This window comes from Pagrus pagrus (genome assembly GCF_965226575.1).
Source record: "Pagrus pagrus genome assembly, chromosome: 24".
Taxonomy (NCBI): Eukaryota; Metazoa; Chordata; class Actinopteri; order Spariformes; family Sparidae; genus Pagrus; species Pagrus pagrus.
The window spans coordinates 17,053,035-17,075,534 of record NC_140206.1 but is presented as its reverse complement, the minus strand read 5'-3'; positions in this window follow the sequence as shown (position 1 = coordinate 17,075,534).

Sequence of the window (22,500 nt, the reverse complement as noted above, 5' to 3'; positions counted from 1 at the left end):
TTGTCAGCCTTCTTTCTTGCTGCCCATTCTCTGCCGTGATTTCAACTTGTCAAGGCCTTTTGGTCTGCAACACTGATTGATTTTCCACAAGGCAGGAGAGGGGTGCACCGTTCCCGGCGGCGCTGCAATACCGGGTCGATGCGTGGAGTGAACGGAGCAAGCCCCTGTTTCAGCTCCCGAGGCTAAAAATCCATTTAATATGTTGTCCCCATATAGAGGACATATCAGATATTAAACTGATAAGAACAGATACTACACTTGATCATAGCCAAAAGGCCGAGAAGCGATGAGCCCCAGTCGTCTGCTGCCTGAGCCCACCTCCTGGCACGCTTCACACTTGTCGCGGTGTGCCACTTGCACTGCGCAGTGGAGTGGCTTGTGCTTAGCGGCTCCTCCCAAGCGCTCCCTGGCTCAGCCCCGAGTCCGGTGAAGGACGGCTGTATTGCTTTTCACACATGCACGAGGCTCAGCCAAACGGCAAAGCCTGCCAAAAATATCTTCAACTCATTGGTGTTCCTCTCCACGGAAGTCTTTAGTAAAAGGCGAAAGACTTGTGCGTTATGAAGAGAAACCCGAGTAAGTACGGCTCCGCTCCTCGACAGCAGCCAAGGCAGCTGTGGTCCCAGGCACTGCTCTCATGGTGAGCCTCACCAAAGTCCCTGGCCACGCCCGCCCCCACATTATCCCAGGCTCGACTGGACCGGTTTGTGGAGAGAGAAAAGCCTGCTCGTTGGGCGCAGGCCACCAAACGGCACAAACACGCGGCCGCTTCCAGACTCTCTGTTCCAGTTGAGGACGGCGGAGGGAAAATGCAGGGCACACTCAGCAGGTTTTGGGCAACGGTCACGACGAGGCAGTTTTGCCTCCTTTTCTGACTACGCAAAGCGCAGCTCTCGCTGCGGTTTGTCAGCCTTCTTTCTTGCTGCCCATTCTCTGCCGTGATTTCAACTTGTCAAGGCCTTTTGGTCTGCAACACTGATTGATTTTCCACAAGGCAGGAGAGGGGTGCACCGTTCCCGGCGGCGCTGCAATACCGGGTCGATGCGTGGAGTGAACGGAGCAAGCCCCTGTTTCAGCTCCCGAGGCTAAAAATCCATTTAATATGTTGTCCCCATATAGAGGACATATCAGATATTAAACTGATAAGAACAGATACCACACTTGATCTTAGCCAAAAGGCCGAGAAGCAATGAGCCCCAGTCGTCTGCTGCCTGAGCCCACCTCCTGGCACGCTTCACACTTGTCGCGGTGTGCCACTTGCACTGCGCAGTGGAGTGGCTTGTGCTTAGCGGCTCCTCCCAAGCGCTCCCTGGCTCAGCCCCGAGTCCGGTGAAGGACGGCTGTATTGCTTTTCACACATGCACGAGGCTCAGCCAAACGGCAAAGCCTGCCAAAAATATCTTCAACTCATTGGTGTTCCTCTCCACGGAAGTCTTTAGTAAAAGGCGAAAGACTTGTGCGTTATGAAGAGAAACCCGAGTAAGTGCGGCTCCGCTCCTCGACAGCAGCCGAGGCAGCTGTGGTCCCAGGCACTGCTCTCATGGTGAGCCTCACCAAAGTCCCTGGCCACGCCCGCCCCCACATTATCCCAGGCTCGACTCGACCGGTTTGTGGAGAGAGAAAAGCCTGCTCGTTGGGCGCAGGCCACCAAACGGCACAAACACGCGGCCGCTTCCAGACTCTCTGTTTCAGTTGAGGACGGCGGAGGGAAAATGCAGGGCACACTCAGCAGGTTTTGGGCAACGGTCACGACGAGGCAGTTTTGCCTCCTTTTCTGACTACGCAAAGCGCAGCTCTCGCTGCGGTTTGTCAGCCTTCTTTCTTGCTGCCCATTCTCTGCCGTGATTTCAACTTGTCAAGGCCTTTTGGTCTGCAACACTGATTGATTTTCCACAAGGCAGGAGAGGGGTGCACCGTTCCCGGCGGCGCTGCAATACCGGGTCGATGCGTGGAGTGAACGGAGCAAGCCCCTGTTTCAGCTCCCGAGGCTAAAAATCCATTTAATATGTTGTCCCCATATAGAGGACATATCAGATATTAAACTGATAAGAACAGATACTACACTTGATCTTAGCCAAAAGGTCGAGAAGCGATGAGCCCCAGTCGTCTGCTGCCTGAGCCCACCTCCTGGCACGCTTCACACTTGTCGCGGTGTGCCACTTGCACTGCGCAGTGGAGTGGCTTGTGCTTAGCGGCTCCTCCCAAGCGCTCCCTGGCTCAGCCCCGAGTCCGGTGAAGGACGGCTGTATTGCTTTTCACACATGCACGAGGCTCAGCCAAACGGCAAAGCCTGCCAAAAATATCTTCAACTCATTGGTGTTCCTCTCCACGGAAGTCTTTAGTAAAAGGCGAAAGACTTGTGCGTTATGAAGAGAAACCCGAGTAAGTACGGCTCCGCTCCTCGACAGCAGCCGAGGCAGCTGTGGTCCCAGGCACTGCTCTCATGGTGAGCCTCACCAAAGTCCCTGGCCACGCCCGCCCCCACATTATCCCAGGCTCGACTCGACCGGTTTGTGGAGAGAGAAAAGCCTGCTCGTTGGGCGCAGGCCACCAAACGGCACAAACACGCGGCCGCTTCCAGACTCTCTGTTTCAGTTGAGGACGGCGGAGGGAAAATGCAGGGCACACTCAGCAGGTTTTGGGCAACGGTCACGACGAGGCAGTTTTGCCTCCTTTTCTGACTAAGCAAAGCGCAGCTCTCGCTGCGGTTTGTCAGCCTTCTTTCTTGCTGCCCATTCTCTGCCGTGATTTCAACTTGTCAAGGCCTTTTGGTCTGCAACACAGATTGATTTTCCACAAGGCAGGAGAGGGGTGCACCGTTCCCGGCGGCGCTGCAATACCGGGTCGATGCGTGGAGTGAACGGAGCAAGCCCCTGTTTCAGCTCCCGAGGCTAAAAATCCATTTAATATGTTGTCCCCATATAGAGGACATATCAGATATTAAACTGATAAGAACAGATACTACACTTGATCTTAGCCAAAAGGCCGAGAAGCGATGAGCCCCAGTCGTCTGCTGCCTGAGCCCACCTCCTGGCACGCTTCACACTTGTCGCGGTGTGCCACTTGCACTGCGCAGTGGAGTGGCTTGTGCTTAGCGGCTCCTCCCAAGCGCTCCCTGGCTCAGCCCCGAGTCCGGTGAAGGACGGCTGTATTGCTTTTCACACATGCACGAGGCTCAGCCAAACGGCAAAGCCTGCCAAAAATATCTTCAACTCATTGGTGTTCCTCTCCACGGAAGTCTTTAGTAAAAGGCGAAAGACTTGTGCGTTATGAAGAGAAACCCGAGTAAGTACGGCTCCGCTCCTCGACAGCAGCCGAGGCAGCTGTGGTCCCAGGCACTGCTCTCATGGTGAGCCTCACCAAAGTCCCTGGCCACGCCCGCCCCCACATTATCCCAGGCTCGACTCGACCGGTTTGTGGAGAGAGAAAAGCCTGCTCGTTGGGCGCAGGCCACCAAACGGCACAAACACGCGGCCGCTTCCAGACTCTCTGTTTCAGTTGAGGACGGCGGAGGGAAAATGCAGGGCACACTCAGCAGGTTTTGGGCAACGGTCACGACGAGGCAGTTTTGCCTCCTTTTCTGACTACGCAAAGCGCAGCTCTCGCTGCGGTTTGTCAGCCTTCTTTCTTGCTGCCCATTCTCTGCCGTGATTTCAACTTGTCAAGGCCTTTTGGTCTGCAACACTGATTGATTTTCCACAAGGCAGGAGAGGGGTGCACCGTTCCCGGCGGCGCTGCAATACCGGGTCGATGCGTGGAGTGAACGGAGCAAGCCCCTGTTTCAGCTCCCGAGGCTAAAAATCCATTTAATATGTTGTCCCCATATAGAGGACATATCAGATATTAAACTGATAAGAACAGATACTACACTTGATCTTAGCCAAAAGGCCGAGAAGCGATGAGCCCCAGTCGTCTGCTGCCTGAGCCCATCTCCTGGCACGCTTCACACTTGTCGCGGTGTGCCACTTGCACTGCGCAGTGGAGTGGCTTGTGCTTAGCGGCTCCTCCCAAGCGCTCCCTGGCTCAGCCCCGAGTCCGGTGAAGGACGGCTGTATTGCTTTTCACACATGCACGAGGCTCAGCCAAACGGCAAAGCCTGCCAAAAATATCTTCAACTCATTGGTGTTCCTCTCCACGGAAGTCTTTAGTAAAAGGCGAAAGACTTGTGCGTTATGAAGAGAAACCCGAGTAAGTACGGCTCCGCTCCTCGACAGCAGCCGAGGCAGCTGTGGTCCCAGGCACTGCTCTCATGGTGAGCCTCACCAAAGTCCCTGGCCACGCCCGCCCCCACATTATCCCAGGCTCGACTCGACCGGTTTGTGGAGAGAGAAAAGCCTGCTCGTTGGGCGCAGGCCACCAAACGGCACAAACACGCGGCCGCTTCCAGACTCTCTGTTTCAGTTGAGGACGGCGGAGGGAAAATGCAGGGCACACTCAGCAGGTTTTGGGCAACGGTCACGACGAGGCAGTTTTGCCTCCTTTTCTGACTACGCAAAGCGCAGCTCTCGCTGCGGTTTGTCAGCCTTCTTTCTTGCTGCCCATTCTCTGCCGTGATTTCAACTTGTCAAGGCCTTTTGGTCTGCAACACAGATTGATTTTCCACAAGGCAGGAGAGGGGTGCACCGTTCCCGGCGGCGCTGCAATACCGGGTCGATGCGTGGAGTGAACGGAGCAAGCCCCTGTTTCAGCTCCCGAGGCTAAAAATCCATTTAATATGTTGTCCCTATATAGAGGACATATCAGATATTAAACTGATAAGAACAGATACTACACTTGATCTTAGCCAAAAGGCCGAGAAGCGATGAGCCCCAGTCGTCTGCTGCCTGAGCCCATCTCCTGGCACGCTTCACACTTGTCGCGGTGTGCCACTTGCACTGCGCAGTGGAGTGGCTTGTGCTTAGCGGCTCCTCCCAAGCGCTCCCTGGCTCAGCCCCGAGTCCGGTGAAGGACGGCTGTATTGCTTTTCACACATGCACGAGGCTCAGCCAAACGGCAAAGCCTGCCAAAAATATCTTCAACTCATTGGTGTTCCTCTCCACGGAAGTCTTTAGTAAAAGGCGAAAGACTTGTGCGTTATGAAGAGAAACCCGAGTAAGTACGGCTCCGCTCCTCGACAGCAGCCGAGGCAGCTGTGGTCCCAGGCACTGCTCTCATGGTGAGCCTCACCAAAGTCCCTGGCCACGCCCGCCCCCACATTATCCCAGGCTCGACTCGACCGGTTTGTGGAGAGAGAAAAGCCTGCTCGTTGGGCGCAGGCCACCAAACGGCACAAACACGCGGCCGCTTCCAGACTCTCTGTTTCAGTTGAGGACGGCGGAGGGAAAATGCAGGGCACACTCAGCAGGTTTTGGGCAACGGTCACGACGAGGCAGTTTTGCCTCCTTTTCTGACTACGCAAAGCGCAGCTCTCGCTGCGGTTTGTCAGCCTTCTTTCTTGCTGCCCATTCTCTGCCGTGATTTCAACTTGTCAAGGCCTTTTGGTCTGCAACACAGATTGATTTTCCACAAGGCAGGAGAGGGGTGCACCGTTCCCGGCGGCGCTGCAATACCGGGTCGATGCGTGGAGTGAACGGAGCAAGCCCCTGTTTCAGCTCCCGAGGCTAAAAATCCATTTAATATGTTGTCCCTATATAGAGGACATATCAGATATTAAACTGATAAGAACAGATACTACACTTGATCTTAGCCAAAAGGCCGAGAAGCGATGAGCCCCAGTCGTCTGCTGCCTGAGCCCACCTCCTGGCACGCTTCACACTTGTCGCGGTGTGCCACTTGCACTGCGCAGTGGAGTGGCTTGTGCTTAGCGGCTCCTCCCAAGCGCTCCCTGGCTCAGCCCCGAGTCCGGTGAAGGACGGCTGTATTGCTTCTCACACATGCACGAGGCTCAGCCAAACGGCAAAGCCTGCCAAAAATATCTTCAACTCATTGGTGTTCCTCTCCACGGAAGTCTTTAGTAAAAGGCGAAAGACTTGTGCGTTATGAAGAGAAACCCGAGTAAGTACGGCTCCGCTCCTCGACAGCAGCCAAGGCAGCTGTGGTCCCAGGCACTGCTCTCATGGTGAGCCTCACCAAAGTCCCTGGCCACGCCCGCCCCCACATTATCCCAGGCTCGACTCGACCGGTTTGTGGAGAGAGAAAAGCCTGCTCGTTGGGCGCAGGCCACCAAACGGCACAAACACGCGGCCGCTTCCAGACTCTCTGTTTCAGTTGAGGACGGCGGAGGGAAAATGCAGGGCACACTCAGCAGGTTTTGGGCAACGGTCACGACGAGGCAGTTTTGCCTCCTTTTCTGACTACGCAAAGCGCAGCTCTCGCTGCGGTTTGTCAGCCTTCTTTCTTGCTGCCCATTCTCTGCCGTGATTTCAACTTGTCAAGGCCTTTTGGTCTGCAACACTGATTGATTTTCCACAAGGCAGGAGAGGGGTGCACCGTTCCCGGCGGCGCTGCAATACCGGGTCGATGCGTGGAGTGAACGGAGCAAGCCCCTGTTTCAGCTCCCGAGGCTAAAAATCCATTTAATATGTTGCCCCCATATAGAGGACATATCAGATATTAAACTGATAAGAACAGATACTACACTTGATCTTAGCCAAAAGGCCGAGAAGCGATGAGCCCCAGTCGTCTGCTGCCTGAGCCCACCTCCTGGCACGCTTCACACTTGTCGCGGTGTGCCACTTGCACTGCGCAGTGGAGTGGCTTGTGCTTAGCGGCTCCTCCCAAGCGCTCCCTGGCTCAGCCCCGAGTCCGGTGAAGGACGGCTGTATTGCTTTTCACACATGCACGAGGCTCAGCCAAACGGCAAAGCCTGCCAAAAATATCTTCAACTCATTGGTGTTCCTCTCCACGGAAGTCTTTAGTAAAAGGCGAAAGACTTGTGCGTTATGAAGAGAAACCCGAGTAAGTACGGCTCCGCTCCTCGACAGCAGCCAAGGCAGCTGTGGTCCCAGGCACTGCTCTCATGGTGAGCCTCACCAAAGTCCCTGGCCACGCCCGCCCCCACATTATCCCAGGCTCGACTCGACCGGTTTGTGGAGAGAGAAAAGCCTGCTCGTTGGGCGCAGGCCACCAAACGGCACAAACACGCGGCCGCTTCCAGACTCTCTGTTCCAGTTGAGGACGGCGGAGGGAAAATGCAGGGCACACTCAGCAGGTTTTGGGCAACGGTCACGACGAGGCAGTTTTGCCTCCTTTTCTGACTAAGCAAAGCGCAGCTCTCGCTGCGGTTTGTCAGCCTTCTTTCTTGCTGCCCATTCTCTGCCGTGATTTCAACTTGTCAAGGCCTTTTGGTCTGCAACACAGATTGATTTTCCACAAGGCAGGAGAGGGGTGCACCGTTCCCGGCGGCGCTGCAATACCGGGTCGATGCGTGGAGTGAACGGAGCAAGCCCCTGTTTCAGCTCCCGAGGCTAAAAATCCATTTAATATGTTGTCCCCATATAGAGGACATATCAGATATTAAACTGATAAGAACAGATACTACACTTGATCTTAGCCAAAAGGCCGAGAAGCGATGAGCCCCAGTCGTCTGCTGCCTGAGCCCACCTCCTGGCACGCTTCACACTTGTCGCGGTGTGCCACTTGCACTGCGCAGTGGAGTGGCTTGTGCTTAGCGGCTCCTCCCAAGCGCTCCCTGGCTCAGCCCCGAGTCCGGTGAAGGACGGCTGTATTGCTTTTCACACATGCACGAGGCTCAGCCAAACGGCAAAGCCTGCCAAAAATATCTTCAACTCATTGGTGTTCCTCTCCACGGAAGTCTTTAGTAAAAGGCGAAAGACTTGTGCGTTATGAAGAGAAACCCGAGTAAGTACGGCTCCGCTCCTCGACAGCAGCCGAGGCAGCTGTGGTCCCAGGCACTGCTCTCATGGTGAGCCTCACCAAAGTCCCTGGCCACGCCCGCCCCCACATTATCCCAGGCTCGACTCGACCGGTTTGTGGAGAGAGAAAAGCCTGCTCGTTGGGCGCAGGCCACCAAACGGCACAAACACGCGGCCGCTTCCAGACTCTCTGTTTCAGTTGAGGACGGCGGAGGGAAAATGCAGGGCACACTCAGCAGGTTTTGGGCAACGGTCACGACGAGGCAGTTTTGCCTCCTTTTCTGACTACGCAAAGCGCAGCTCTCGCTGCGGTTTGTCAGCCTTCTTTCTTGCTGCCCATTCTCTGCCGTGATTTCAACTTGTCAAGGCCTTTTGGTCTGCAACACTGATTGATTTTCCACAAGGCAGGAGAGGGGTGCACCGTTCCCGGCGGCGCTGCAATACCGGGTCGATGCGTGGAGTGAACGGAGCAAGCCCCTGTTTCAGCTCCCGAGGCTAAAAATCCATTTAATATGTTGTCCCCATATAGAGGACATATCAGATATTAAACTGATAAGAACAGATACTACACTTGATCTTAGCCAAAAGGCCGAGAAGCGATGAGCCCCAGTCGTCTGCTGCCTGAGCCCATCTCCTGGCACGCTTCACACTTGTCGCGGTGTGCCACTTGCACTGCGCAGTGGAGTGGCTTGTGCTTAGCGGCTCCTCCCAAGCGCTCCCTGGCTCAGCCCCGAGTCCGGTGAAGGACGGCTGTATTGCTTTTCACACATGCACGAGGCTCAGCCAAACGGCAAAGCCTGCCAAAAATATCTTCAACTCATTGGTGTTCCTCTCCACGGAAGTCTTTAGTAAAAGGCGAAAGACTTGTGCGTTATGAAGAGAAACCCGAGTAAGTACGGCTCCGCTCCTCGACAGCAGCCGAGGCAGCTGTGGTCCCAGGCACTGCTCTCATGGTGAGCCTCACCAAAGTCCCTGGCCACGCCCGCCCCCACATTATCCCAGGCTCGACTCGACCGGTTTGTGGAGAGAGAAAAGCCTGCTCGTTGGGCGCAGGCCACCAAACGGCACAAACACGCGGCCGCTTCCAGACTCTCTGTTTCAGTTGAGGACGGCGGAGGGAAAATGCAGGGCACACTCAGCAGGTTTTGGGCAACGGTCACGACGAGGCAGTTTTGCCTCCTTTTCTGACTACGCAAAGCGCAGCTCTCGCTGCGGTTTGTCAGCCTTCTTTCTTGCTGCCCATTCTCTGCCGTGATTTCAACTTGTCAAGGCCTTTTGGTCTGCAACACAGATTGATTTTCCACAAGGCAGGAGAGGGGTGCACCGTTCCCGGCGGCGCTGCAATACCGGGTCGATGCGTGGAGTGAACGGAGCAAGCCCCTGTTTCAGCTCCCGAGGCTAAAAATCCATTTAATATGTTGTCCCTATATAGAGGACATATCAGATATTAAACTGATAAGAACAGATACTACACTTGATCTTAGCCAAAAGGCCGAGAAGCGATGAGCCCCAGTCGTCTGCTGCCTGAGCCCATCTCCTGGCACGCTTCACACTTGTCGCGGTGTGCCACTTGCACTGCGCAGTGGAGTGGCTTGTGCTTAGCGGCTCCTCCCAAGCGCTCCCTGGCTCAGCCCCGAGTCCGGTGAAGGACGGCTGTATTGCTTTTCACACATGCACGAGGCTCAGCCAAACGGCAAAGCCTGCCAAAAATATCTTCAACTCATTGGTGTTCCTCTCCACGGAAGTCTTTAGTAAAAGGCGAAAGACTTGTGCGTTATGAAGAGAAACCCGAGTAAGTACGGCTCCGCTCCTCGACAGCAGCCGAGGCAGCTGTGGTCCCAGGCACTGCTCTCATGGTGAGCCTCACCAAAGTCCCTGGCCACGCCCGCCCCCACATTATCCCAGGCTCGACTCGACCGGTTTGTGGAGAGAGAAAAGCCTGCTCGTTGGGCGCAGGCCACCAAACGGCACAAACACGCGGCCGCTTCCAGACTCTCTGTTTCAGTTGAGGACGGCGGAGGGAAAATGCAGGGCACACTCAGCAGGTTTTGGGCAACGGTCACGACGAGGCAGTTTTGCCTCCTTTTCTGACTACGCAAAGCGCAGCTCTCGCTGCGGTTTGTCAGCCTTCTTTCTTGCTGCCCATTCTCTGCCGTGATTTCAACTTGTCAAGGCCTTTTGGTCTGCAACACAGATTGATTTTCCACAAGGCAGGAGAGGGGTGCACCGTTCCCGGCGGCGCTGCAATACCGGGTCGATGCGTGGAGTGAACGGAGCAAGCCCCTGTTTCAGCTCCCGAGGCTAAAAATCCATTTAATATGTTGTCCCTATATAGAGGACATATCAGATATTAAACTGATAAGAACAGATACTACACTTGATCTTAGCCAAAAGGCCGAGAAGCGATGAGCCCCAGTCGTCTGCTGCCTGAGCCCACCTCCTGGCACGCTTCACACTTGTCGCGGTGTGCCACTTGCACTGCGCAGTGGAGTGGCTTGTGCTTAGCGGCTCCTCCCAAGCGCTCCCTGGCTCAGCCCCGAGTCCGGTGAAGGACGGCTGTATTGCTTCTCACACATGCACGAGGCTCAGCCAAACGGCAAAGCCTGCCAAAAATATCTTCAACTCATTGGTGTTCCTCTCCACGGAAGTCTTTAGTAAAAGGCGAAAGACTTGTGCGTTATGAAGAGAAACCCGAGTAAGTACGGCTCCGCTCCTCGACAGCAGCCAAGGCAGCTGTGGTCCCAGGCACTGCTCTCATGGTGAGCCTCACCAAAGTCCCTGGCCACGCCCGCCCCCACATTATCCCAGGCTCGACTCGACCGGTTTGTGGAGAGAGAAAAGCCTGCTCGTTGGGCGCAGGCCACCAAACGGCACAAACACGCGGCCGCTTCCAGACTCTCTGTTTCAGTTGAGGACGGCGGAGGGAAAATGCAGGGCACACTCAGCAGGTTTTGGGCAACGGTCACGACGAGGCAGTTTTGCCTCCTTTTCTGACTACGCAAAGCGCAGCTCTCGCTGCGGTTTGTCAGCCTTCTTTCTTGCTGCCCATTCTCTGCCGTGATTTCAACTTGTCAAGGCCTTTTGGTCTGCAACACTGATTGATTTTCCACAAGGCAGGAGAGGGGTGCACCGTTCCCGGCGGCGCTGCAATACCGGGTCGATGCGTGGAGTGAACGGAGCAAGCCCCTGTTTCAGCTCCCGAGGCTAAAAATCCATTTAATATGTTGCCCCCATATAGAGGACATATCAGATATTAAACTGATAAGAACAGATACTACACTTGATCTTAGCCAAAAGGCCGAGAAGCGATGAGCCCCAGTCGTCTGCTGCCTGAGCCCACCTCCTGGCACGCTTCACACTTGTCGCGGTGTGCCACTTGCACTGCGCAGTGGAGTGGCTTGTGCTTAGCGGCTCCTCCCAAGCGCTCCCTGGCTCAGCCCCGAGTCCGGTGAAGGACGGCTGTATTGCTTTTCACACATGCACGAGGCTCAGCCAAACGGCAAAGCCTGCCAAAAATATCTTCAACTCATTGGTGTTCCTCTCCACGGAAGTCTTTAGTAAAAGGCGAAAGACTTGTGCGTTATGAAGAGAAACCCGAGTAAGTGCGGCTCCGCTCCTCGACAGCAGCCGAGGCAGCTGTGGTCCCAGGCACTGCTCTCATGGTGAGCCTCACCAAAGTCCCTGGCCACGCCCGCCCCCACATTATCCCAGGCTCGACTCGACCGGTTTGTGGAGAGAGAAAAGCCTGCTCGTTGGGCGCAGGCCACCAAACGGCACAAACACGCGGCCGCTTCCAGACTCTCTGTTTCAGTTGAGGACGGCGGAGGGAAAATGCAGGGCACACTCAGCAGGTTTTGGGCAACGGTCACGACGAGGCAGTTTTGCCTCCTTTTCTGACTACGCAAAGCGCAGCTCTCGCTGCGGTTTGTCAGCCTTCTTTCTTGCTGCCCATTCTCTGCCGTGATTTCAACTTGTCAAGGCCTTTTGGTCTGCAACACTGATTGATTTTCCACAAGGCAGGAGAGGGGTGCACCGTTCCCGGCGGCGCTGCAATACCGGGTCGATGCGTGGAGTGAACGGAGCAAGCCCCTGTTTCAGCTCCCGAGGCTAAAAATCCATTTAATATGTTGTCCCCATATAGAGGACATATCAGATATTAAACTGATAAGAACAGATACTACACTTGATCTTAGCCAAAAGGTCGAGAAGCGATGAGCCCCAGTCGTCTGCTGCCTGAGCCCACCTCCTGGCACGCTTCACACTTGTCGCGGTGTGCCACTTGCACTGCGCAGTGGAGTGGCTTGTGCTTAGCGGCTCCTCCCAAGCGCTCCCTGGCTCAGCCCCGAGTCCGGTGAAGGACGGCTGTATTGCTTTTCACACATGCACGAGGCTCAGCCAAACGGCAAAGCCTGCCAAAAATATCTTCAACTCATTGGTGTTCCTCTCCACGGAAGTCTTTAGTAAAAGGCGAAAGACTTGTGCGTTATGAAGAGAAACCCGAGTAAGTACGGCTCCGCTCCTCGACAGCAGCCAAGGCAGCTGTGGTCCCAGGCACTGCTCTCATGGTGAGCCTCACCAAAGTCCCTGGCCACGCCCGCCCCCACATTATCCCAGGCTCGACTCGACCGGTTTGTGGAGAGAGAAAAGCCTGCTCGTTGGGCGCAGGCCACCAAACGGCACAAACACGCGGCCGCTTCCAGACTCTCTGTTTCAGTTGAGGACGGCGGAGGGAAAATGCAGGGCACACTCAGCAGGTTTTGGGCAACGGTCACGACGAGGCAGTTTTGCCTCCTTTTCTGACTACGCAAAGCGCAGCTCTCGCTGCGGTTTGTCAGCCTTCTTTCTTGCTGCCCATTCTCTGCCGTGATTTCAACTTGTCAAGGCCTTTTGGTCTGCAACACAGATTGATTTTCCACAAGGCAGGAGAGGGGTGCACCGTTCCCGGCGGCGCTGCAATACCGGGTCGATGCGTGGAGTGAACGGAGCAAGCCCCTGTTTCAGCTCCCGAGGCTAAAAATCCATTTAATATGTTGTCCCTATATAGAGGACATATCAGATATTAAACTGATAAGAACAGATACTACACTTGATCTTAGCAAAAAGGCCGAGAAGCGATGAGCCCCAGTCGTCTGCTGCCTGAGCCCACCTCCTGGCACGCTTCACACTTGTCGCGGTGTGCCACTTGCACTGCGCAGTGGAGTGGCTTGTGCTTAGCGGCTCCTCCCAAGCGCTCCCTGGCTCAGCCCCGAGTCCGGTGAAGGACGGCTGTATTGCTTCTCACACATGCACGAGGCTCAGCCAAACGGCAAAGCCTGCCAAAAATATCTTCAACTCATTGGTGTTCCTCTCCACGGAAGTCTTTAGTAAAAGGCGAAAGACTTGTGCGTTATGAAGAGAAACCCGAGTAAGTACGGCTCCGCTCCTCGACAGCAGCCAAGGCAGCTGTGGTCCCAGGCACTGCTCTCATGGTGAGCCTCACCAAAGTCCCTGGCCACGCCCGCCCCCACATTATCCCAGGCTCGACTCGACCGGTTTGTGGAGAGAGAAAAGCCTGCTCGTTGGGCGCAGGCCACCAAACGGCACAAACACGCGGCCGCTTCCAGACTCTCTGTTTCAGTTGAGGACGGCGGAGGGAAAATGCAGGGCACACTCAGCAGGTTTTGGGCAACGGTCACGACGAGGCAGTTTTGCCTCCTTTTCTGACTACGCAAAGCGCAGCTCTCGCTGCGGTTTGTCAGCCTTCTTTCTTGCTGCCCATTCTCTGCCGTGATTTCAACTTGTCAAGGCCTTTTGGTCTGCAACACTGATTGATTTTCCACAAGGCAGGAGAGGGGTGCACCGTTGCCGGCGGCGCTGCAATACCGGGTCGATGCGTGGAGTGAACGGAGCAAGCCCCTGTTTCAGCTCCCGAGGCTAAAAATCCATTTAATATGTTGTCCCCATATAGAGGACATATCAGATATTAAACTGATAAGAACAGATACTACACTTGATCTTAGCCAAAAGGCCGAGAAGCGATGAGCCCCAGTCGTCTGCTGCCTGAGCCCACCTCCTGGCACGCTTCACACTTGTCGCGGTGTGCCACTTGCACTGCGCAGTGGAGTGGCTTGTGCTTAGCGGCTCCTCCCAAGCGCTCCCTGGCTCAGCCCCGAGTCCGGTGAAGGACGGCTGTTTTGCTTTTCACACATGCACGAGGCTCAGCCAAACGGCAAAGCCTGCCAAAAATATCTTCAACTCATTGGTGTTCCTCTCCACGGAAGTCTTTAGTAAAAGGCGAAAGACTTGTGCGTTATGAAGAGAAACCCGAGTAAGTGCGGCTCCGCTCCTCGACAGCAGCCAAGGCAGCTGTGGTCCCAGGCACTGCTCTCATGGTGAGCCTCACCAAAGTCCCTGGCCACGCCCGCCCCCACATTATCCCAGGCTCGACTCGACCGGTTTGTGGAGAGAGAAAAGCCTGCTCGTTGGGCGCAGGCCACCAAACGGCACAAACACGCGGCCGCTTCCAGACTCTCTGTTTCAGTTGAGGACGGCGGAGGGAAAATGCAGGGCATACTCAGCAGGTTTTGGGCAACGGTCACGACGAGGCAGTTTTGCCTCCTTTTCTGACTACGCAAAGCGCAGCTCAAGCTGCGTTTTGTCAGCCTTCTTTCTTGCTGCCCATTCTCTGCCGTGATTTCAACTTGTCAAGGCCTTTTGGTCTGCAACACTGATTGATTTTCCACAAGGCAGGAGAGGGGTGCACCGTTCCCGGCGGCGCTGCAATACCGGGTCGATGCGTGGAGTGAACGGAGCAAGCCCCTGTTTCAGCTCCCGAGGCTAAAAATCCATTTAATATGTTGTCCCCATATAGAGGACATATCAGATATTAAACTGATAAGAACAGATACTACACTTGATCTTAGCCAAAAGGCCGAGAAGCGATGAGCCCCAGTCGTCTGCTGCCTGAGCCCACCTCCTGGCACGCTTCACACTTGTCGCGGTGTGCCACTTGCACTGCGCAGTGGAGTGGCTTGTGCTTAGCGGCTCCTCCCAAGCGCTCCCTGGCTCAGCCCCGAGTCCGGTGAAGGACGGCTGTATTGCTTTTCACACATGCACGAGGCTCAGCCAAACGGCAAAGCCTGCCAAAAATATCTTCAACTCATTGGTGTTCCTCTCCACGGAAGTCTTTAGTAAAAGGCGAAAGACTTGCGCGTTATGAAGAGAAACCCGAGTAAGTGCGGCTCCGCTCCTCGACAGCAGCCAAGGCAGCTGTGGTCCCAGGCACTGCTCTCATGGTGAGCCTCACCAAAGTCCCTGGCCACGCCCGCCCCCACATTATCCCAGGCTCGACTCGACCGGTTTGTGGAGAGAGAAAAGCCTGCTCGTTGGGCGCAGGCCACCAAACGGCACAAACACGCGGCCGCTTCCAGACTCTCTGTTTCAGTTGAGGACGGCGGAGGGAAAATGCAGGGCACACTCAGCAGGTTTTGGGCAACGGTCACGACGAGGCAGTTTTGCCTCCTTTTCTGACTACGCAAAGCGCAGCTCTCGCTGCGGTTTGTCAGCCTTCTTTCTTGCTGCCCATTCTCTGCCGTGATTTCAACTTGTCAAGGCCTTTTGGTCTGCAACACTGATTGATTTTCCACAAGGCAGGAGAGGGGTGCACCGTTCCCGGCGGCGCTGCAATACCGGGTCGATGCGTGGAGTGAACGGAGCAAGCCCCTGTTTCAGCTCCCGAGGCTGAAAATCCATTTAATATGTTGTCCCCATATAGAGGACATATCAGATATTAAACTGATAAGAACAGATACTACACTTGATCTTAGCCAAAAGGCCGAGAAGCGATGAGCCCCAGTCGTCTGCTGCCTGAGCCCACCTCCTGGCACGCTTCACACTTGTCGCGGTGTGCCACTTGCACTGCGCAGTGGAGTGGCTTGTGCTTAGCGGCTCCTCCCAAGCGCTCCCTGGCTCAGCCCCGAGTCCGGTGAAGGACGGCTGTATTGCTTTTCACACATGCACGAGGCTCAGCCAAACGGCAAAGCCTGCCAAAAATATCTTCAACTCATTGGTGTTCCTCTCCACGGAAGTCTTTAGTAAAAGGCGAAAGACTTGTGCGTTATGAAGAGAAACCCGAGTAAGTGCAGCTCCGCTCCTCGACAGCAGCCGAGGCAGCTGTGGTCCCAGGCACTGCTCTCATGGTGAGCCTCACCAAAGTCCCTGGCCACGCCCGCCCCCACATTATCCCAGGCTCGACTCGACCGGTTTGTGGAGAGAGAAAAGCCTGCTCGTTGGGCGCAGGCCACCAAACGGCACAAACACGCGGCCGCTTCCAGACTCTCTGTTTCAGTTGAGGACGGCGGAGGGAAAATGCAGGGCACACTCAGCAGGTTTTGGGCAACGGTCACGACGAGGCAGTTTTGCCTCCTTTTCTGACTACGCAAAGCGCAGCTCTCGCTGCGGTTTGTCAGCCTTCTTTCTTGCTGCCCATTCTCTGCCGTGATTTCAACTTGTCAAGGCCTTTTGGTCTGCAACACTGATTGATTTTCCACAAGGCAGGAGAGGGGTGCACCGTTCCCGGCGGCGCTGCAATACCGGGTCGATGCGTGGAGTGAACGGAGCAAGCCCCTGTTTCAGCTCCCGAGGCTAAAAATCCATTTAATATGTTGTCCCCATATAGAGGACATATCAGATATTAAACTGATAAGAACAGATACTACACTTGATCTTAGCCAAAAGGCCGAGAAGCGATGAGCCCCAGTCGTCTGCTGCCTGAGCCCACCTCCTGGCACGCTTCACACTTGTCGCGGTGTGCCACTTGCACTGCGCAGTGGAGTGGCTTGTGCTTAGCGGCTCCTCCCAAGCGCTCCCTGGCTCAGCCCCGAGTCCGGTGAAGGACGGCTGTATTGCTTTTCACACATGCACGAGGCTCAGCCAAACGGCAAAGCCTGCCAAAAATATCTTCAACTCATTGGTGTTCCTCTCCACGGAAGTCTTTAGTAAAAGGCGAAAGACTTGTGCGTTATGAAGAGAAACCCGAGTAAGTGCGGCTCCGCTCCTCGACAGCAGCCGAGGCAGCTGTGGTCCCAGGCACTGCTCTCATGGTGAGCCTCACCAAAGTCCCTGGCCACGCCCGCCCCCACATTATCCCAGGCTCGACTCGACCGGTTTGTGGAGAGAGAAAAGCCTGCTCGTTGGGCGCAGGCCACCAAACGGCACAAACACGCGGCCGCTTCCAGACTCTCTGTTTCAGTTGAGGACGGCGGAGGGAAAATGCAGGGCACACTCAGCAGGTTTTGGGCAACGGTCACGACGAGGCAGTTTTGCCTCCTTTTCTGACTACGCAAAGCGCAGCTCTCGCTGCGGTTTGTCAGCCTTCTTTCTTGCTGCCCATTCTCTGCCGTGATTTCAACTTGTCAAGGCCTTTTGGTCTGCAACACTGATTGATTTTCCACAAGGCAGGAGAGGGGTGCACCGTTCCCGGCGGCGCTGCAATACCGGGTCGATGCGTGGAGTGAACGGAGCAAGCCCCTGTTTCAGCTCCCGAGGCTAAAAATCCATTTAATATGTTGTCCCCATATAGAGGACATATCAGATATTAAACTGATAAGAACAGATACTACACTTGATCTTAGCCAAAAGGCCGAGAAGCGATGAGCCCCAGTCGTCTGCTGCCTGAGCCCACCTCCTGGCACGCTTCACACTTGTCGCGGTGTGCCACTTGCACTGCGCAGTGGAGTGGCTTGTGCTTAGCGGCTCCTCCCAAGCGCTCCCTGGCTCAGCCCCGAGTCCGGTGAAGGACGGCTGTATTGCTTTTCACACATGCACGAGGCTCAGCCAAACGGCAAAGCCTGCCAAAAATATCTTCAACTCATTGGTGTTCCTCTCCACGGAAGTCTTTAGTAAAAGGCGAAAGACTTGTGCGTTATGAAGAGAAACCCGAGTAAGTGCGGCTCCGCTCCTCGACAGCAGCCGAGGCAGCTGTGGTCCCAGGCACTGCTCTCATGGTGAGCCTCACCAAAGTCTCTGGCCACGCCCGCCCCCACATTATCCCAGGCTCGACTCGACCGGTTTGTGGAGAGAGAAAAGCCTGCTCGTTGGGCGCAGGCCACCAAACGGCACAAACACGCGGCCGCTTCCAGACTCTCTGTTTCAGTTGAGGACGGCGGAGGGAAAATGCAGGGCACACTCAGCAGGTTTTGGGCAACGGTCACGACGAGGCAGTTTTGCCTCCTTTTCTGACTACGCAAAGCGCAGCTCTCGCTGCGGTTTGTCAGCCTTCTTTCTTGCTGCCCATTCTCTGCCGTGATTTCAACTTGTCAAGGCCTTTTGGTCTGCAACACTGATTGATTTTCCACAAGGCAGGAGAGGGGTGCACCGTTCCCGGCGGCGCTGCAATACCGGGTCGATGCGTGGAGTGAACGGAGCAAGCCCCTGTTTCAGCTCCCGAGGCTAAAAATCCATTTAATATGTTGTCCCCATATAGAGGACATATCAGATATTAAACTGATAAGAACAGATACTACACTTGATCTTAGCCAAAAGGCCGAGAAGCGATGAGCCCCAGTCGTCTGCTGCCTGAGCCCACCTCCTGGCACGCTTCACACTTGTCGCGGTGTGCCACTTGCACTGCGCAGTGGAGTGGCTTGTGCTTAGCGGCTCCTCCCAAGCGCTCCCTGGCTCAGCCCCGAGTCCGGTGAAGGACGGCTGTATTGCTTTTCACACATGCACGAGGCTCAGCCAAACGGCAAAGCCTGCCAAAAATATCTTCAACTCATTGGTGTTCCTCTCCACGGAAGTCTTTAGTAAAAGGCGAAAGACTTGTGCGTTATGAAGAGAAACCCGAGTAAGTGCGGCTCCGCTCCTCGACAGCAGCCGAGGCAGCTGTGGTCCCAGGCACTGCTCTCATGGTGAGCCTCACCAAAGTCCCTGGCCACGCCCGCCCCCACATTATCCCAGGCTCGACTCGACCGGTTTGTGGAGAGAGAAAAGCCTGCTCGTTGGGCGCAGGCCACCAAACGGCACAAACACGCGGCCGCTTCCAGACTCTCTGTTTCAGTTGAGGACGGCGGAGGGAAAATGCAGGGCACACTCAGCAGGTTTTGGGCAACGGTCACGACGAGGCAGTTTTGCCTCCTTTTCTGACTACGCAAAGCGCAGCTCTCGCTGCGGTTTGTCAGCCTTCTTTCTTGCTGCCCATTCTCTGCCGTGATTTCAACTTGTCAAGGCCTTTTGGTCTGCAACACTGATTGATTTTCCACAAGGCAGGAGAGGGGTGCACCGTTCCCGGCGGCGCTGCAATACCGGGTCGATGCGTGGAGTGAACGGAGCAAGCCCCTGTTTCAGCTCCCGAGGCTAAAAATCCATTTAATATGTTGTCCCCATATAGAGGACATATCAGATATTAAACTGATAAGAACAGATACTACACTTGATCTTAGCCAAAAGGCCGAGAAGCGATGAGCCCCAGTCGTCTGCTGCCTGAGCCCACCTCCTGGCACGCTTCACACTTGTCGCGGTGTGCCACTTGCACTGCGCAGTGGAGTGGCTTGTGCTTAGCGGCTCCTCCCAAGCGCTCCCTGGCTCAGCCCCGAGTCCGGTGAAGGACGGCTGTATTGCTTTTCACACATGCACGAGGCTCAGCCAAACGGCAAAGCCTGCCAAAAATATCTTCAACTCATTGGTGTTCCTCTCCACGGAAGTCTTTAGTAAAAGGCGAAAGACTTGTGCGTTATGAAGAGAAACCCGAGTAAGTGCGGCTCCGCTCCTCGACAGCAGCCGAGGCAGCTGTGGTCCCAGGCACTGCTCTCATGGTGAGCCTCACCAAAGTCCCTGGCCACGCCCGCCCCCACATTATCCCAGGCTCGACTCGACCGGTTTGTGGAGAGAGAAAAGCCTGCTCGTTGGGCGCAGGCCACCAAACGGCACAAACACGCGGCCGCTTCCAGACTCTCTGTTTCAGTTGAGGACGGCGGAGGGAAAATGCAGGGCACACTCAGCAGGTTTTGGGCAACGGTCACGACGAGGCAGTTTTGCCTCCTTTTCTGACTACGCAAAGCGCAGCTCTCGCTGCGGTTTGTCAGCCTTCTTTCTTGCTGCCCATTCTCTGCCGTGATTTCAACTTGTCAAGGCCTTTTGGTCTGCAACACTGATTGATTTTCCACAAGGCAGGAGAGGGGTGCACCGTTCCCGGCGGCGCTGCAATACCGGGTCGATGCGTGGAGTGAACGGAGCAAGCCCCTGTTTCAGCTCCCGAGGCTAAAAATCCATTTAATATGTTGTCCCCATATAGAGGACATATCAGATATTAAACTGATAAGAACAGATACTACACTTGATCTTAGCCAAAAGGCCGAGAAGCGATGAGCCCCAGTCGTCTGCTGCCTGAGCCCACCTCCTGGCACGCTTCACACTTGTCGCGGTGTGCCACTTGCACTGCGCAGTGGAGTGGCTTGTGCTTAGCGGCTCCTCCCAAGCGCTCCCTGGCTCAGCCCCGAGTCCGGTGAAGGACGGCTGTATTGCTTTTCACACATGCACGAGGCTCAGCCAAACGGCAAAGCCTGCCAAAAATATCTTCAACTCATTGGTGTTCCTCTCCACGGAAGTCTTTAGTAAAAGGCGAAAGACTTGTGCGTTATGAAGAGAAACCCGAGTAAGTGCGGCTCCGCTCCTCGACAGCAGCCGAGGCAGCTGTGGTCCCAGGCACTGCTCTCATGGTGAGCCTCACCAAAGTCTCTGGCCACGCCCGCCCCCACATTATCCCAGGCTCGACTCGACCGGTTTGTGGAGAGAGAAAAGCCTGCTCGTTGGGCGCAGGCCACCAAACGGCACAAACACGCGGCCGCTTCCAGACTCTCTGTTTCAGTTGAGGACGGCGGAGGGAAAATGCAGGGCACACTCAGCAGGTTTTGGGCAACGGTCACGACGAGGCAGTTTTGCCTCCTTTTCTGACTACGCAAAGCGCAGCTCTCGCTGCGGTTTGTCAGCCTTCTTTCTTGCTGCCCATTCTCTGCCGTGATTTCAACTTGTCAAGGCCTTTTGGTCTGCAACACTGATTGATTTTCCACAAGGCAGGAGAGGGGTGCACCGTTCCCGGCGGCGCTGCAATACCGGGTCGATGCGTGGAGTGAACGGAGCAAGCCCCTGTTTCAGCTCCCGAGGCTAAAAATCCATTTAATATGTTGTCCCCATATAGAGGACATATCAGATATTAAACTGATAAGAACAGATACTACACTTGATCTTAGCCAAAAGGCCGAGAAGCGATGAGCCCCAGTCGTCTGCTGCCTGAGCCCACCTCCTGGCACGCTTCACACTTGTCGCGGTGTGCCACTTGCACTGCGCAGTGGAGTGGCTTGTGCTTAGCGGCTCCTCCCAAGCGCTCCCTGGCTCAGCCCCGAGTCCGGTGAAGGACGGCTGTATTGCTTTTCACACATGCACGAGGCTCAGCCAAACGGCAAAGCCTGCCAAAAATATCTTCAACTCATTGGTGTTCCTCTCCACGGAAGTCTTTAGTAAAAGGCGAAAGACTTGTGCGTTATGAAGAGAAACCCGAGTAAGTGCGGCTCCGCTCCTCGACAGCAGCCGAGGCAGCTGTGGTCCCAGGCACTGCTCTCATGGTGAGCCTCACCAAAGTCCCTGGCCACGCCCGCCCCCACATTATCCCAGGCTCGACTCGACCGGTTTGTGGAGAGAGAAAAGCCTGCTCGTTGGGCGCAGGCCACCAAACGGCACAAACACGCGGCCGCTTCCAGACTCTCTGTTTCAGTTGAGGACGGCGGAGGGAAAATGCAGGGCACACTCAGCAGGTTTTGGGCAACGGTCACGACGAGGCAGTTTTGCCTCCTTTTCTGACTACGCAAAGCGCAGCTCTCGCTGCGGTTTGTCAGCCTTCTTTCTTGCTGCCCATTCTCTGCCGTGATTTCAACTTGTCAAGGCCTTTTGGTCTGCAACACTGATTGATTTTCCACAAGGCAGGAGAGGGGTGCACCGTTCCCGGCGGCGCTGCAATACCGGGTCGATGCGTGGAGTGAACGGAGCAAGCCCCTGTTTCAGCTCCCGAGGCTAAAAATCCATTTAATATGTTGTCCCCATATAGAGGACATATCAGATATTAAACTGATAAGAACAGATACTACACTTGATCTTAGCCAAAAGGCCGAGAAGCGATGAGCCCCAGTCGTCTGCTGCCTGAGCCCACCTCCTGGCACGCTTCACACTTGTCGCGGTGTGCCACTTGCACTGCGCAGTGGAGTGGCTTGTGCTTAGCGGCTCCTCCCAAGCGCTCCCTGGCTCAGCCCCGAGTCCGGTGAAGGACGGCTGTATTGCTTTTCACACATGCACGAGGCTCAGCCAAACGGCAAAGCCTGCCAAAAATATCTTCAACTCATTGGTGTTCCTCTCCACGGAAGTCTTTAGTAAAAGGCGAAAGACTTGTGCGTTATGAAGAGAAACCCGAGTAAGTGCGGCTCCGCTCCTCGACAGCAGCCGAGGCAGCTGTGGTCCCAGGCACTGCTCTCATGGTGAGCCTCACCAAAGTCCCTGGCCACGCCCGCCCCCACATTATCCCAGGCTCGACTCGACCGGTTTGTGGAGAGAGAAAAGCCTGCTCGTTGGGCGCAGGCCACCAAACGGCACAAACACGCGGCCGCTTCCAGACTCTCTGTTTCAGTTGAGGACGGCGGAGGGAAAATGCAGGGCACACTCAGCA